Here is a 14,568-nt window from a genome sequence, read left to right on the forward strand (position 1 = left end):
ATTTTAACAAAACGCATTTGACTAGCAGGTCGAACAACTGATGTTCTTAAACCCTACTGACTGCCATTGGCGATTGCCAAATAAACGGATCACCAGATGTAACAAAATGGATCTTATTATTGATTTATTACCAAACAGAAAACAATAAATTTGCGGAAAAGATGGTATACCGCAAACATGAGGTGCAAAAATTTGCACACCATATCCGGATTTCGACAATTAATGTCTCTTCAGTGATGTAAGGAATCGAAACGGTATTTGGAAGGCCATATAATTTACCTCAATTTAGGATAGACTCCTGAATTTTGAAAGAGTCAAAATAGGATGAACGGATCATATAAACCCGAAGGCAAATATAATACAAGCCCAAACGAACAAATATAAACAAATCTAAATTGAAAACAACGTTCAAACCTATGATTGCGTTGGATAAAAACCGCAATTTTTATACGTGTGCATGCAAAACAAATTTCTTGGTAGAGGGGTCTAAATACAGCACAAACAACATTTTCCAAAAGACCAAAAAAGTGAAAAAGTATATTTTAACAAAACGCATTTGACTAGCAGGTCGAACAACTGATGTTCTTAAACCCTACTGACTGCCATTGGCGATTGCCAAATAAACAGATCACCAGATGTAACAAAATGGGTCTTATTATTGATTTATTACCAAACAGAAAACAATAAATTTGCGGAAAAGATGGTATACCGCAAACATGAGGTGCAAAAAGGTGTACACCATATCCGGATTTCGACAATTAATGTCTCTTCAGTTATGTTAGGAATCGAAACGGTATTTGGAAGGCCATATAATTTATCTCAATTTAGGATAGACTCTTGAATTTTGAAAGAGTCAAAATAGGATGAACGGATCATATAAACCCGAAGGCAAATATAATACAAGCCCAAACGAAATAATAAACAAATCTAAATTGAAAACAACGTTCAAACCTATGATTGCGTTGGATAAAAACTGCAATTTTTATACGTGTGCATGCAAAACAAATTTCTTGGTAGAGGGGTCTAAATACAGCACAAACAACATTTTCCAAAAGACCAAAACAGTGAAAAAGTATATTTTAACAAAACGCATTTGACTAGCAGGTCGAACAACTGATGTTCTTAAACCCTACTGACTGCCATTGGCGATTGCCAAATAAACGGATCACCAGATGTAACAAAATGGATCTTATTATTGATTTATTACCAAACAGAAAACAATAAATTTGCGGAAAAGATGGTATACCGCAAACATGAGGTGCAAAAATTTGCACACCATATCCGGATTTCGACAATTAATGTCTCTTCAGTGATGTAAGGAATCGAAACGGTATTTGGAAGGCCATATAATTTACCTCAATTTAGGATAGACTCCTGAATTTTGAAAGAGTCAAAATAGGATGAACGGATCATATAAACCCGAAGGCAAATATAATACAAGCCCAAACGAAAAAATATAAACAAATCTAAATTGAAAACAACGTTCAAACCTATGATTGCGTTGGATAAAAACCGCAATTTTTATACATATATATATATATCATCTTTTTACATTTTACTAAAAGTACTTGTATTTTTTGTTTACCACATTCAACAGTTATTGGATTGACCTAAGAGCCAAGATTGGTAAGTTTACCTGGACTCAGGATAACACCGAGCCAAAATTCATGCGCTTCGAAACAGGATATCCAAAATCTCCGGGTGAGTAAAAAAATAGGCTAATTGCTACTGTCTTCTTTTCTTTTAGGGCTCTGGATTGCTAAAATAAAACTAGTCTGACCAATTAAACTAGTTGTTCAGCTTTTCATGGCTCTCAATCAAAACTATCAGCTACAAACTCAATGACATACATTTTTAATGGATATTTTAAATAACTTTATTTAAAAATGTCCATTCATAGACTTTCTCTTATAGCATTGTTTTTTTAGAGGGACTTCTTTTTAAGCTGCAGATATTCACATACTTCGCAACTTTGAATCTTGCAATAGGTCGATAAAATTGTATATATTTACATGTATAATACTTATTATACAAGTGTGAAGTTCATCTATTTGGAGGGTTAACCATTAAAAGTCATACATTGTTATATCCATTGTGTAAGCAGTGTAATCATTTTCTTCCATATGTATTTATAAGGATATAGTTATATCTTTCATCATGTACCTAATATTTAAAATTGAGTCGTGAGATGAGTTGCGCGAATAATTACACCATAAATTCAATGGAATCATTTAAAGGTCATATATATAAAACAGATTTCTTGCAATTATAATGTAAAGGACATCATTAAATCAATGCATGTATATATACTTAGCTAAGTCCTCTTTACACAGTTGTTTACATTTAATACGAATCTGTAACGTAAAATCTACAAACATATTTCGATCAGTAAACATTCTTCCTGCTTATTCTCTTTCGGCTTTTGTTGCCGAAGTTTATTGATCGTCACCTTTATAATCGATCCTCTCAGAATCATGGAGCACGTGAAAATAAGTCAGCTAGTAGATCGATGTTAATTTTGTTTTGCATTTCCATGCGATTCCATTTGCTTATCAAAATTTGTCATAACAGTTGTTAAACGATTTGGTGTATTCAATATTTCTTTTAGAATCATATAACACTATCTACCTTCCAATGCACGTTTGTTTACCTCTCTTTCATCACGGTTTTCCCTTACTCTTGTGCTGGGCGGTTGTTGGGGAGTCTCGTGGTATAGGTCACTACATACAGAAAAACTGTACGTCAGACCATAATTCAATAGCAGTACATTTTTGGAGATTTTGGTACTTAAGATAAAGGATTTCGTTCTTATACAAGAAAGTTCGTGTTGACTTGTTTATAGTAAAACGTAATCATTCAAGTATATAAATTATGTTCAACTTTTTTTTTTAAATTTGAAGTTCCATATGACCTTAACAAAATATACATTGAAAGGTTGCCATACATAGGACTTAATGTCTAATAATACAATAAAAGGAAAACGTGAAGCCCAATCAATGTTTTATCGGTACAATTGTAAAAGATACTTTCAAAAACATCATTTATGACTAATTCTCTAAGACAATCCAAAGATATTCCTTAGTCAAAATATGCCAAGCGATTGTAGCTCTGAGTTTTTGTGTGTTTGTTTTGTGTCAGTGTCTGTGTTTTGTTTTTTTGCTTGTGTGTATTTTTTAAAGATAATTCGATTATATTTATTGTTAAACGATGATTTACCTACTTTCATTTCAACCTGACGCTATGCATGATCATTGTTCAAAGCGTGATAAATCATGCGATGAAATTTCAATGTATTTAAAAGAATAATGATTAAAGGGGCATTTACCGTCACATTCATGTTCACCGTTTTGATGAGGCAGGATGAGCAACTTGGCCCAAAAAAAAGGCAGGATGACAATTTATGTAAAAAAAAGTCAGGATAAACTAATAAAAAAAGGCAGGAACGAATAGAGTAAACATAAAAAGGCAGGACAGAGATTACAACTAAAAAAAAATGCAGAACAAAATTTTTCATCCTTGACCCCCCATAAAAATCAAATGGTAGCTCCCTAATGATATTCTTTTTCTTTAAATGACTGAATACGACTTATACATCCGTAACCAATCTCTAGCTAATATGGTTAAATTGAAGGTCACGTGAATACAGATTCAATGAGGTCGAATTGTTCACTTGTAGGTGAATAATTCACAAGCGATGTTTCTTAGCTTATTTTGACAAAATTGAAATTAACTGGATGCTAAAAGCAAATTAATATTTCACTGTTTCACTTTCATTAATGATTTAAACCAAAAAAAAAAATCATATTTTATTTTGTTTATATCTCTTAGCTAATGCCCCTTTCAGGATAAACTAAAAAAAACTTGTATAATAAAGAACATCTTATACAAACTGTTAATATAATAACAAGAGACGTGGGGTATATATTGAGATGCCAGAAATCAATCGGCACAAAGAAATCAAAAGACATCAAGAGGTCAATGTAAGATCTTGAACAATAGACATATGTCTGAAAAACTTGAACAGTCCTAAATCCCTCATGTCTTTAAAAGGTGCGAAAAAATAATAGAAACCTTACTATCAGGTTAACATTTTATTCAGACAATTATAAAATCACTGATACATGAATATAATGAAATACAACCAGTGACAAGGGTAAAGGCAAATTCGTACAAAGACAAACGCTATGTGGCAATGTATATAATTCAAGACATCCATTGACAACGAACAAGGCATGGACGTTGAAAAAGAACATGAGAGGGGTAAATAGTCTGCACCCATCTTCAAATCGAGCCCGGTTGAAAGTGTCCGAGCGCTCCCGTATTTTTAAATATTTTCGTCCATATTCACTCGTGCGCTCGGAACATTGGCCTGTGTACACAAAAAAAAATGTATATGTCGTATACTGGTATATTCCGAATGTAACAACGGGTACAACATTGGAAAGACGTCATTAGAAATACTATCAGTAAAGCAGAACTTTAAAAAACAGAAGCGTTCAGAAATTTGTTTTTTAAAAGTGTTTATAGAAAAGACGAAATATTTGGAAGTACCTGTACTTAACCTACCTATGCATTAATTGAATTTTGTTTCCTTTTACGTACAGTGGCTAATATGTCATGCATAATCAGGACAGACTACCAATATATAAATAAGGTAGTCTAGCAATTGGATGATGGGCGCGAAAATTGGAGTGTCACTGGACAATGAGGGTATATTGAACAGGAACATAAAACGCTACTGGACAATGCAGGTATATTGAACAGGAACATGAAACTAGTATTGGAACATGCAATCTACTGGCCCATCAAGGTTTTTAACGTGCAGAGAGCCTTGTTCTCTCAACATGAGGCATTGCATTTAACATTCTCATTCTAACAGGACAGGTGGCTGTACATTTAAACATACACAGCCAAACCCTAAACACGACATAAAAACCAGACAAGTATTTGCATATGTTACAACTATAACTTCTCGTATAAGCATAATGTGCTGCAATGTAAAATTATCTGCTGATAGGTCTTATGAATAGAGTACATTTTTTACATTTAAAATATTTTTTTCCAGATACTGATTCGTATTGTGTTTTTTTAACTCCACATAAAAAATGGCACAATGGAGTTTGTAACAAGAGCAGGCAGTTTGTTTGTGAAAGCAATTTATGTAAGTTTGTCTGTTATGTCTGCTTTTTAAAAAGACAAGAGTGAATATTGTTTTATCAGTCAGTTTTATTTCAATTCAACATATTTTGATCATATTAAATGCCATTGACCGGGTTTGTTTTTATACTGAACAACACTCTTTGTACATTGTAATTCGTTTTAAAAAAAGGACATGTGCATGGAATGATTTCCAGACAACTATTATTCCAAATTTTGATGTAAGCAAATTATGTGACTACCGTATGGCCTTTTACAATGAGCAAAACTCGGACCGTATAGTCAGCTAAAAATGCCTCGACATAGAAAAAAATGTCAAAAACGATCAAGAAAACAAACAGACTGATTTATGACAAAACAATAAATGATGAACAGATATGAAAAGACAGCAACAAACGACAATCACTGAATTTCTGGTTCCTTGCTAGGGACAAGTACATGAAATGTGTAGCGGGGTTAACATGTTTGTGAGCGCTCAATCCTTATCTAACCTGTAAGAATAAACTGTAAAATTCGGTTAGAAATGGCTTGACTCATCATGTTGAAACGAAACACATAAAAAAGTAACATAAGGACAGACAACTCAAAGTATCGATCTTTGAGTACTCACAGTTACTGAAAGCTAGTTCAAGGCATATTACAACTAATAATTAATTTTATTGCACCAAGACTAAAATATCAGTCAGACTGAGTACACTAATAAATGAGTTTATGTATTTAGAGCTAAGGGCATACGATACAGTTTTGATCCCACGGTGATGTTTTTACGAAAATGTGCATACAAGCTATTTTTCACCTAGTCAATTCAAATATGTATTTAAAAATATACCTTCATGTGCTTCTTTTTGAGATAAATGGGGTCGACGTTTTACTCAAAATTTCGGTTTCTTGGACATTTCAATCCGTTGAACGTGTTGAACAGACATACCTAACTGTTTTGTTTTAATGATAATCACAAGCGGATTTTTGTAAAACCATATGGAATATCGTCTTTACATATATAATCTAAGTTTATGTAACAAATCTTTGGAAATAATTTATTTTTATCATTATTTCATGATTTTAGAAAAAACAAACGGCATTGTTTGCAGTATATTTATTCAATTAAAAAAAAAATCATCTGTGATTTCTTAATAAAAATTGGTACAAATAACCGTGATACATAATCAAGCCAAATATCATTTTAAAAAAAGAGGGGGTTATGTACTCATCTTTAAGCTAACGATTAAAATCAGTTGAACAATGCGTCTTTCCCGATATTTTACGGTTTGACAACGCGAGAAATAACATTTGACGTTAGCGACGTCATTACCTCCCCTGTAGTCGTGCACCATCAGAGAAATCATTAATAGTGTTGGTTTTTTTTTTTTGTGCAATAAATATTCTTATTTCTATATCTTTTATATCATTTGTTGTTATTGATTTCTAATATTTAGCCTGATCTCTACAATGATTTTTGTTTGTAGGTTACTGATAACATGTGATGAGAAGCATTCTGATGAGTAATAGAAATAAAATTGCATGCAACATCATAACGATTCTTTTCAATAATTACCAGTACTTGGAGTGTATCAGCAATGAGATTATTTGGCCATTTTGATATTTTGTTTTTTGACAATCACGGGGACTATCTTAAACTTGCAGAAAGTTGTGACTTTATGCTGCGTTCACACGTAATTCGAATTCGATTCGCATTAACTAATTCGAATTAGTTTAATTCGCATTCGAAACGTTTAACGTCCAAACGTAAATTCTAATTCGAATTGCAATGCGCGTCAAATTCGCTTTACTGTCCTAAAGACGTTAACTTTTAATTCGTATTAACAAAAACGCATTTCTAATGCGAATTGGATAATGCGATTTAGCCAATTTGAATCAATTCGAATTAAAAAAGAAGAGTGTGTGAACGCGATTAGCGAATTCGATTCGCATTCGATTCGAATTCAATTCGAATTAAATGTACGTGTGAACGAGGCATTAATTTTTCTTTTTCGCTGTGACGTTGAGGAGAACGACTGAAAAGTCATAGTTCCTTAAGATAAAAAATCTTGAATCACCAGAGGCAACAAAGTATACGAATAAAACAACACACCACATGAGAACAGCAAAATATTAATGAAAAGGTGTATGATACAACTGATCTGTAAATTTACAGGACCATTAACATTTGCCGATGTTAAATATGCTTGGTAGTAGTCAACATCCCCATCCTAACACACACATAACATCCCAATACTATGAGACATACACGTACGCATGCATTTATCTGCAAATCAAGTTAAAATTTTAACCAATAAAATGGTTTGTTTAGAATGATTTGATTGTGTTTGCTTTACGTCCTACGGCGAGTATTTCATCTATATTCAGGACAATTATTTAGAATAGTGAACCACATGATGTAGACAGACAGTGTAGTTTTTATCAAAAATTATAACACATAAAATAAGGAAATAGACATGGTTTGTACTATGTAAGCATTTCAGTTGCTTTGCATATACTTAAAAGTGTCCAAGTGAACATTTGTTTTAGTTAATCTTCCTAAAGTTTCAGTTGTGGAAATAATTTGTTTTGCAACTGCAAGTTATTTAAGAATCTGATTTTATATTATATTCAATAGTCATTGAAGTGCCAAACACTGTGTATGTGCTTTGTATCGATTTGATGAGTTAAGCCTTTTCAACCGTTTTTTTTTATTAAGATTTCATATTTGTTTTTCGTTGAAATCAGGCCATTAGTTTTCTCGTTTGAAATGTTTTACATGTGTCATTTCTAGGCCTTTAATAGCTTACTAATTATATGAGCGGTATGGGTTTTGCTCATAAACACTCAATCTAACCGAAGTCCAAGGATCTATCGTATTTGATTTATATTTTTGCACATAAATATTCGGTTGGTCTTGGAAAGACCAAATCTCGTAATAATTAGGCAAACTGGAGACAATGTTGTACAAATGTATATAGTAAAGCGAGATTTTTACAATTATTTCAGTAACTGCTTAAGATATATTTGCTCTGGTTAAGAAAAGGTTGTGAGTTTGGACATTTTAGTTAGTGGTAGTGGGTTCATTGTTGTTGTTCATTCGTCTATCAGCACTATGAATCCATTACTCCTCATTAGCATCTGCATGTATTGTTTTAGATACAGAAAAAAATCAGAACCTACAAGGCATTTTTCTATCTTCTGGTTTTTTTTACTAATAGAGTGTAAGGTTCCCCGTAGAAAAGACCGAATAAACCATAAATACATATAAACACAAAACGTACCCGGAAATATGACAAATTATTGGAAGAAATTTTGTATCCACTTTTCCTAAATCCCTTGCTCGATTCCATGTTACATTCACAAAAGTTTTATTTCATGATGCTGTTGTGCACCTACTGGTCATTTTAATTTTGAAATCCGACGTTTTTTTTTTGTTTCCCATATTTTTATATGAACAAAGTCATATCAGCAAGAGTGACATATTTGGGTTATCGTTTTGGGTCCATATAAAATCAGGAGATGTGGTATGTGTACATCAATGCTTGCTAATGAGACAGAGTTAAAACTAAGCAGATTCAAGCAAAATAATATTGGTTACCGTGCGGCTTTCAACAATGAGCAAAACTCATACCGTATAGGCAGCTGAAAAAGGCCCCGACATGACAAATGTGACACAATTTGAAAATAAACGTTCTTATTTATGACCAAACAATACTAAAAACAAATATGACAGACATCAGCCAACGATAACAGGTGGATTACAGATTCCTGACTTGAAACAGGCACATTTAGAATGTGTTGGGGTTAAACATTTTTGTGAGCGTTAGAGCCTTTCTTTAACCTAGACAGTGTATAACAGCACAACATAAGAACAAACTATGAAATCCCGATAGAAGTGGCTTGACTGATCAGATTGACAAGAAACACAAACAAAAAACAAAATAAGGACAAAAAACAAAAAGAACCGATCCATTACTTCTCCTAAACCAGTAATTTGATTTCCAGATAGGAATTTTTACTAAGTTTTTTAATACAAGTAAATACATTGTACATGTACATCGCACATTATAAGAGAAAACTTAAAGCAGTATCTTGGATTAATTCGACTTATCAAAGAGTGCAAATTGGGTCACCATTTTTTGAATGAATGTCATTCGTTATTGATGAAAATATCTGTCATGGTACAGGTAAAACATGCACAAAATATCTTAATAGCAAACGCTAATGGACTAGGACTCAGATTAATGTGTCTGTTTGTGTGGGTCGAAATGTTTATGTCTTTCAGCGTGATTTATCAAGGTCATCAAGATGTATATCCCGCTCAGCAATTTGGTCTGGTAACAAAAAAAAAAGACTTATAGTGCAATACAAACCAGTACCAGTAATACGATATCATAAAGAAGGTGTGCAATTATTGAAATTAAGTTAAAGTAGTATAATATGGAATTTTACTAAGAACTGTGCCAGTTGATACAGGCACGAATAAGACCGATACCTCTTAATTCTATATGTCTAGTAGCTTGTTTTTATGTTTGGTTTCTATCGAATAGATGTATACCCCATGTATCCCTTTATTCATACTATCGATAGCTGTACCTCAGGGTAAGGAAAAAATAATTATAAAACATCAATCATTCATTTTATGTTGATGAAGCATTGTTTTTTTGTAATTTTAATAAAAAAGACTAAACAAATGTCCTTAAAAATGCTAAGTTGATTATATATTTTTTTTCACTTCCCTTCTCACTTTTTCAATTGTCGGTGACTGACTGCATTGAGAAATTTTCTGTATAATATGCGTGCAAAATAAAAATAAAACAGAGAACGAAAATTCCTAATATACTTCCAGGCTTCAATTTTGATTTTTTTCTTGAAACGCGGTTCATTGCAATAAGGTTACTCTTCTTGAATACTGTAGTTTTTCAATTTAAAACAATTGGCATTGATAACATATCTTTAGTAGTCTCTTTTAGTTTAAGACTAAGGGTGTTAATTAACTTGACATATTATAATGAAAAAAGAGTAAGTTTTCTAACGAATGAAAACTATATCTGATCAATTACTATTTTTTTTCTTTCTTTATTAAGTTGTTGGGTTACTGACCCAACATTTTATGACGTTTTTGTTTTTTTTTCTATTTAGAGGTGTGTCCTTAACATGTTAAAAAAGCCGCTACATCAAATAAACGTTGAACATTTTTGGAAAGAAGAAAGAAACACTTTTCGCATTTTCGCACATGCAGTTCGCACTTCTAACATTTGAGTGTCTACATTTTCACTGTAAATTATGAATGCAATTTGCAATCATCGACGAAATTATTGAATCATAAGAATTATCCGGTGTTCATAGTAAGATCTTAATCAATATAATAAATAGGGATATAGATAAAATACGATTTTTAATGTTTTTCTTCGACGTGCATTGCTTTATGTATCGATGCAAAATACTATTTTAGACGATATGTTTATATATAAAAGGATCCTTTCATCAAAGAATATTAGATTTAGAAAAAAAAATCGTATATGCTTTGGCGTAAACGAGGCGTGTGTTTTTTTTTTAATTTTTAATTTTAATGTAATTTGCTCCAACATAAGTTTCAAAGAAGAAATGCGGACAGTCCTTGTATACTAGTATTGTAACAACATCACTAATGGGCAAACAGAGTACAATCACAAAACGATTAACTGTTTTTTTTTTATTAATTAGCAATGCAATAACACAGAAGTCAGCGCCTATCAATAAAAGGGTAACAGTGAAAATATTTAGAGATACATGTACAATGCGGACTTCAAAACATATCCCTCCGAAGGTATCTGGGGTATCGGTAACGGTTCTTATTCTGGGGGTAGGATCTCCTCATCAAGTGTCGTCTGTTTTGCTGATTGTGAATGTATGAATATGAGGACAGCCATCGCCTGAACAGGATGCAGACAGTAAATATGATGTCTCGATAAAGGAAAATGGCACACTCTCTTCTTCGTTGTACGCTGTTTATAGAGACACGTAGTAGGCCTATTGCAAGGCTAAATTTTGTTGCTCCTATCCAACATATATTCAGTGTTTTCCATTAATTAAAAGTCAAAATTCCCGCCCATCATCTTTGTCTATCACTAACATTGCATGGCCTACCTGCTAGACTTTTTTTGTCAAATTAATATTGATGAAATACTTGCAACTGGACGTAAAGTAAAATTTATTAATCATCAACCAAGTGATAAATCTTTAGAATAATGAATATGTTGCGATATAATAATAAAACTTATTGTGAAGTTCAATATATAAATCTTTATTCTCTCAAAACAATTGAAAAAAAGGAATCCTCATTGAAAAATATGTTTCTATTTCAAATGTGTCCATGGGTAAATTTCGGTTGATAGATTTATAGATTGTTTGTAAATGTCCAGTGGAAATCGGTGTATGTACATGCAGGACTACCTTGTCTTGTGGAAGAAGATCTTTAATACAATACAAACTTGGTATTGGCATCGGGCTGTTTGTGACGTCTTTACACTAAATTCGTTAGATGTGTACTGATTGGTACTTTAGTCTGGGAGAACATGATTTATTTTATTAGTGTAATTGGTTTTGAACTATCTTTCAGTAACTACGAGTACTCCTATATCGGTGCTTTGTGTATATTGTTTTTATTTTTTGGTTTTGTGCTTTGTACCACTCTAATGATTTAAAGCAGTTTGTTCTTTTGGTTTGCTGTTATGCCACTGTCCTAGATAAGAGGAGCGCACACAAACATGTTAACCTTGCCCCATTCTTTATGTTCTTGACTTAAGTCAAGATCCTGTTACTCACTGGTTGTCGCTGTTTTATATAAAATAAGAAAATGTGGTATGATTGCCAATGAAACAACTCTCCGCCAGAGACTAAATAACGCAAACGTTAGCAACTATAGATCACAGTAAATTAGCAAAACCTATACCGCATAGGAAGCTAAAGAAGACATCGACATGACAATGTAAAACAATCCGAACGATAAAACCAACGAAAAATCTAACGGCCTGATTTATGTACAAAACAATAAAACGAAATACAAATATGACATACAGCAACAAACGACAACCACTTACTTGAGGCAAGCACATACAGGTGGTGCGGTGAAACCAATAACTTGTTACAGTATTCAGTCATATAAGTTTTGACTTGTTTCATATGTTTTCATGTCGGATCTAGGATTTTGAAAAATGAATGCTTCCTGGCAAGACCACGTTAAGAGTTTGACTAGTATATGCATTAATTGGCTTCCTTTCTGTTCTGTTATGTAATACAACATATTCCTATTACTATATCTAATATATACACGAGATCGAAGAGACAAATAAAAAAAAAGATACGGGATATTTGAACACGAGTCATCCCTTCAAATTTCTTTTGTAAAGTTTATGACTTTTAGTTATTTATCCCAAGGAATCACCAATTTGATGAAAAATTATAATTTTATGCACACTTTTAACCGTTTATGATAAATGCTTTTCTGAATTGGAGGACATTTAAAGAGCAGTCGGCACTGTGATGCGCCCTTGCAAAACTTCTTTATACACAATACTGAGTTGCTAAAGGGGGACTACAACTTTGTGCAAACCTTTTCAGGTTTCATTATGACTAAAAAAAATTGCCGACAAAAAGAAGAAAAAAAAGCAATAACGAAACATAAAAAAATGACGTTATCTTTCCCGAATTTCAATTGTTAGATTTAACGTCTTTTCCCCCACCTTTGGAGCAATATGCCAACTTTACCTGCATATGGAATATACATTTCCCAACACATTCGGTAATCAGACTTTATAAAACGTCACCAGTGTCTGAGAAGAAAGTTGATGAACCAGGGTTATGTCAAAGAACGTCTCGTATTTTTTCTTAAAAAGTTCATCGGAAGATACCAAGACCTTGTTGATAAATATTCCGTATCAACTTCACAAATTATACATGATGGTCTCTAGGTTCTGACGTTGTTTATCATTTCAATTACGTGTAATAGTTTTTTTTTTTTGTCTTTGTATATTTTTAACCTTTACTGTTTAGTCCATTTTTGGTAATATAATTTTGGTGTGGCTCGGTATTTATACATCCCGCCATTGTGTTATTGTGCTATGGTCAATTTTGTATTGTTGTCTTTCATTTTTGCTTCTGTACTTTGTCTATAGAGAGTCTATATGCCATTTTGTTTTTCTTTGTTAAAATAGTCATTTGTTCTTATAGTGATTAAGATGATCACAAATTGTTGACTGCTGTACCCCAATGTTTGACAATTTTACCTATTATGTCTGTTTGTTTTGCTCACACATTTATGTCAATATAATGGAATTCTATGCGACCGTCATACAAATGAGAGGTATAGCTAGCCATAAAACAAGGTTTAATCCACCATTTTCTACATGAGGAAATGTCTGTACCAAGACAGGAATATGACAGTTGTTTTCCATTCGATTGATGTGTTTGAGCTTTTGATTTTGCCATTTGAAAAAAGGACTTTCCGTTTTGAATGTTCCTTGGAGTTCGGTATTTTTATTATATTACTATTTATTGTAATGATAAAAGTTGTGCCTTTACCAACAATAAAATTCTGATAAAGAAGACTGCATGTCCGGTCAAAAGCTCCGGTTTATTAAAAAAAAAATGTGTTTGTCAATGTTAGAGATTTTCATTATATATACTAATTTCACACGAAAAAAACAACAATAATTAATTTCAAGTAATTTTAGAAATAAAGTTAAAAATCAGTATGAATAAAGTATCAAAGCAAAGCAACTGATCTTATACGCGTTCATAAGGTTGCTACAATGCACATAACGGTGTTATAAATGTATGAAATATGTATAAAACGTACTTGTTCAGCTGTTTCAATGAAGTCTACTTCAGTCTGGGAAAACAATATTTATTCACTATTTGCTATTGGCAGTGAACTAGCTTTGAGTAATCTGAAATTCATGCTTTGTGCCTTTGATGTTAGCGGTTTTTTGGACTTCGTTCCGATCTGTTGGTTTTTACGTTTTGTTCTTGTGTTGGTTTGTTACACCACTATCCCAGAATTGGGGGAAGTTGAACATTCACAAACATGTTTGATATTTTATAGTGTTTCTTTCTATGTTGTGATGTTACATTATTGTTTCAGGTAGGGTGAAGGTTGGCGCCTATTAAAACGTTTAAACCCGCTGCATTTGTTTGCACCTGTCCTAAGTCAGGAACCTGATATTCAGTAGTTGTCGTTTGTTGATGTGGTTCATAAGTGTTTCTAGTTATTCGTTTTTTATATAGATTAGACCGTTGGTTTTTCCCGTTTGAATGGTTTTACACTAGTCATTGTTGGAGACCTTTATAGCTTACTGTTCGGTGTGAGCCAAGGCTCCGTGTTGAAGGCCGTACTTTGACCTATAATGGATTACTTTTACAAATTGTGACTTCGATGGAGAGTTGTCT

At 32.7% G+C, this 14,568-nt stretch overlaps 1 long non-coding RNA gene across 1 annotated transcript; it reads left to right on the forward strand.

Moving 5' to 3' along the window:
- The first annotated feature begins 1,594 nt into the window (after nt 1–1,594).
- Nucleotides 1,595–6,692, forward strand: LOC127715364 (uncharacterized). The gene is made up of 3 exons (XR_007988355.1): nt 1,595–1,701; nt 5,066–5,161; nt 6,624–6,692. It is a non-coding gene; the product is annotated as an uncharacterized LOC127715364 (long non-coding RNA).
- The last annotated feature ends 7,876 nt before the right edge of the window (nt 6,693–14,568 follow it).

Source organism: Mytilus californianus, unplaced genomic scaffold, assembly GCF_021869535.1.
Source record: "Mytilus californianus isolate M0D057914Y unplaced genomic scaffold, xbMytCali1.0.p SCAF_9, whole genome shotgun sequence".
Classification (NCBI taxonomy): Eukaryota; Metazoa; Mollusca; class Bivalvia; order Mytilida; family Mytilidae; genus Mytilus; species Mytilus californianus.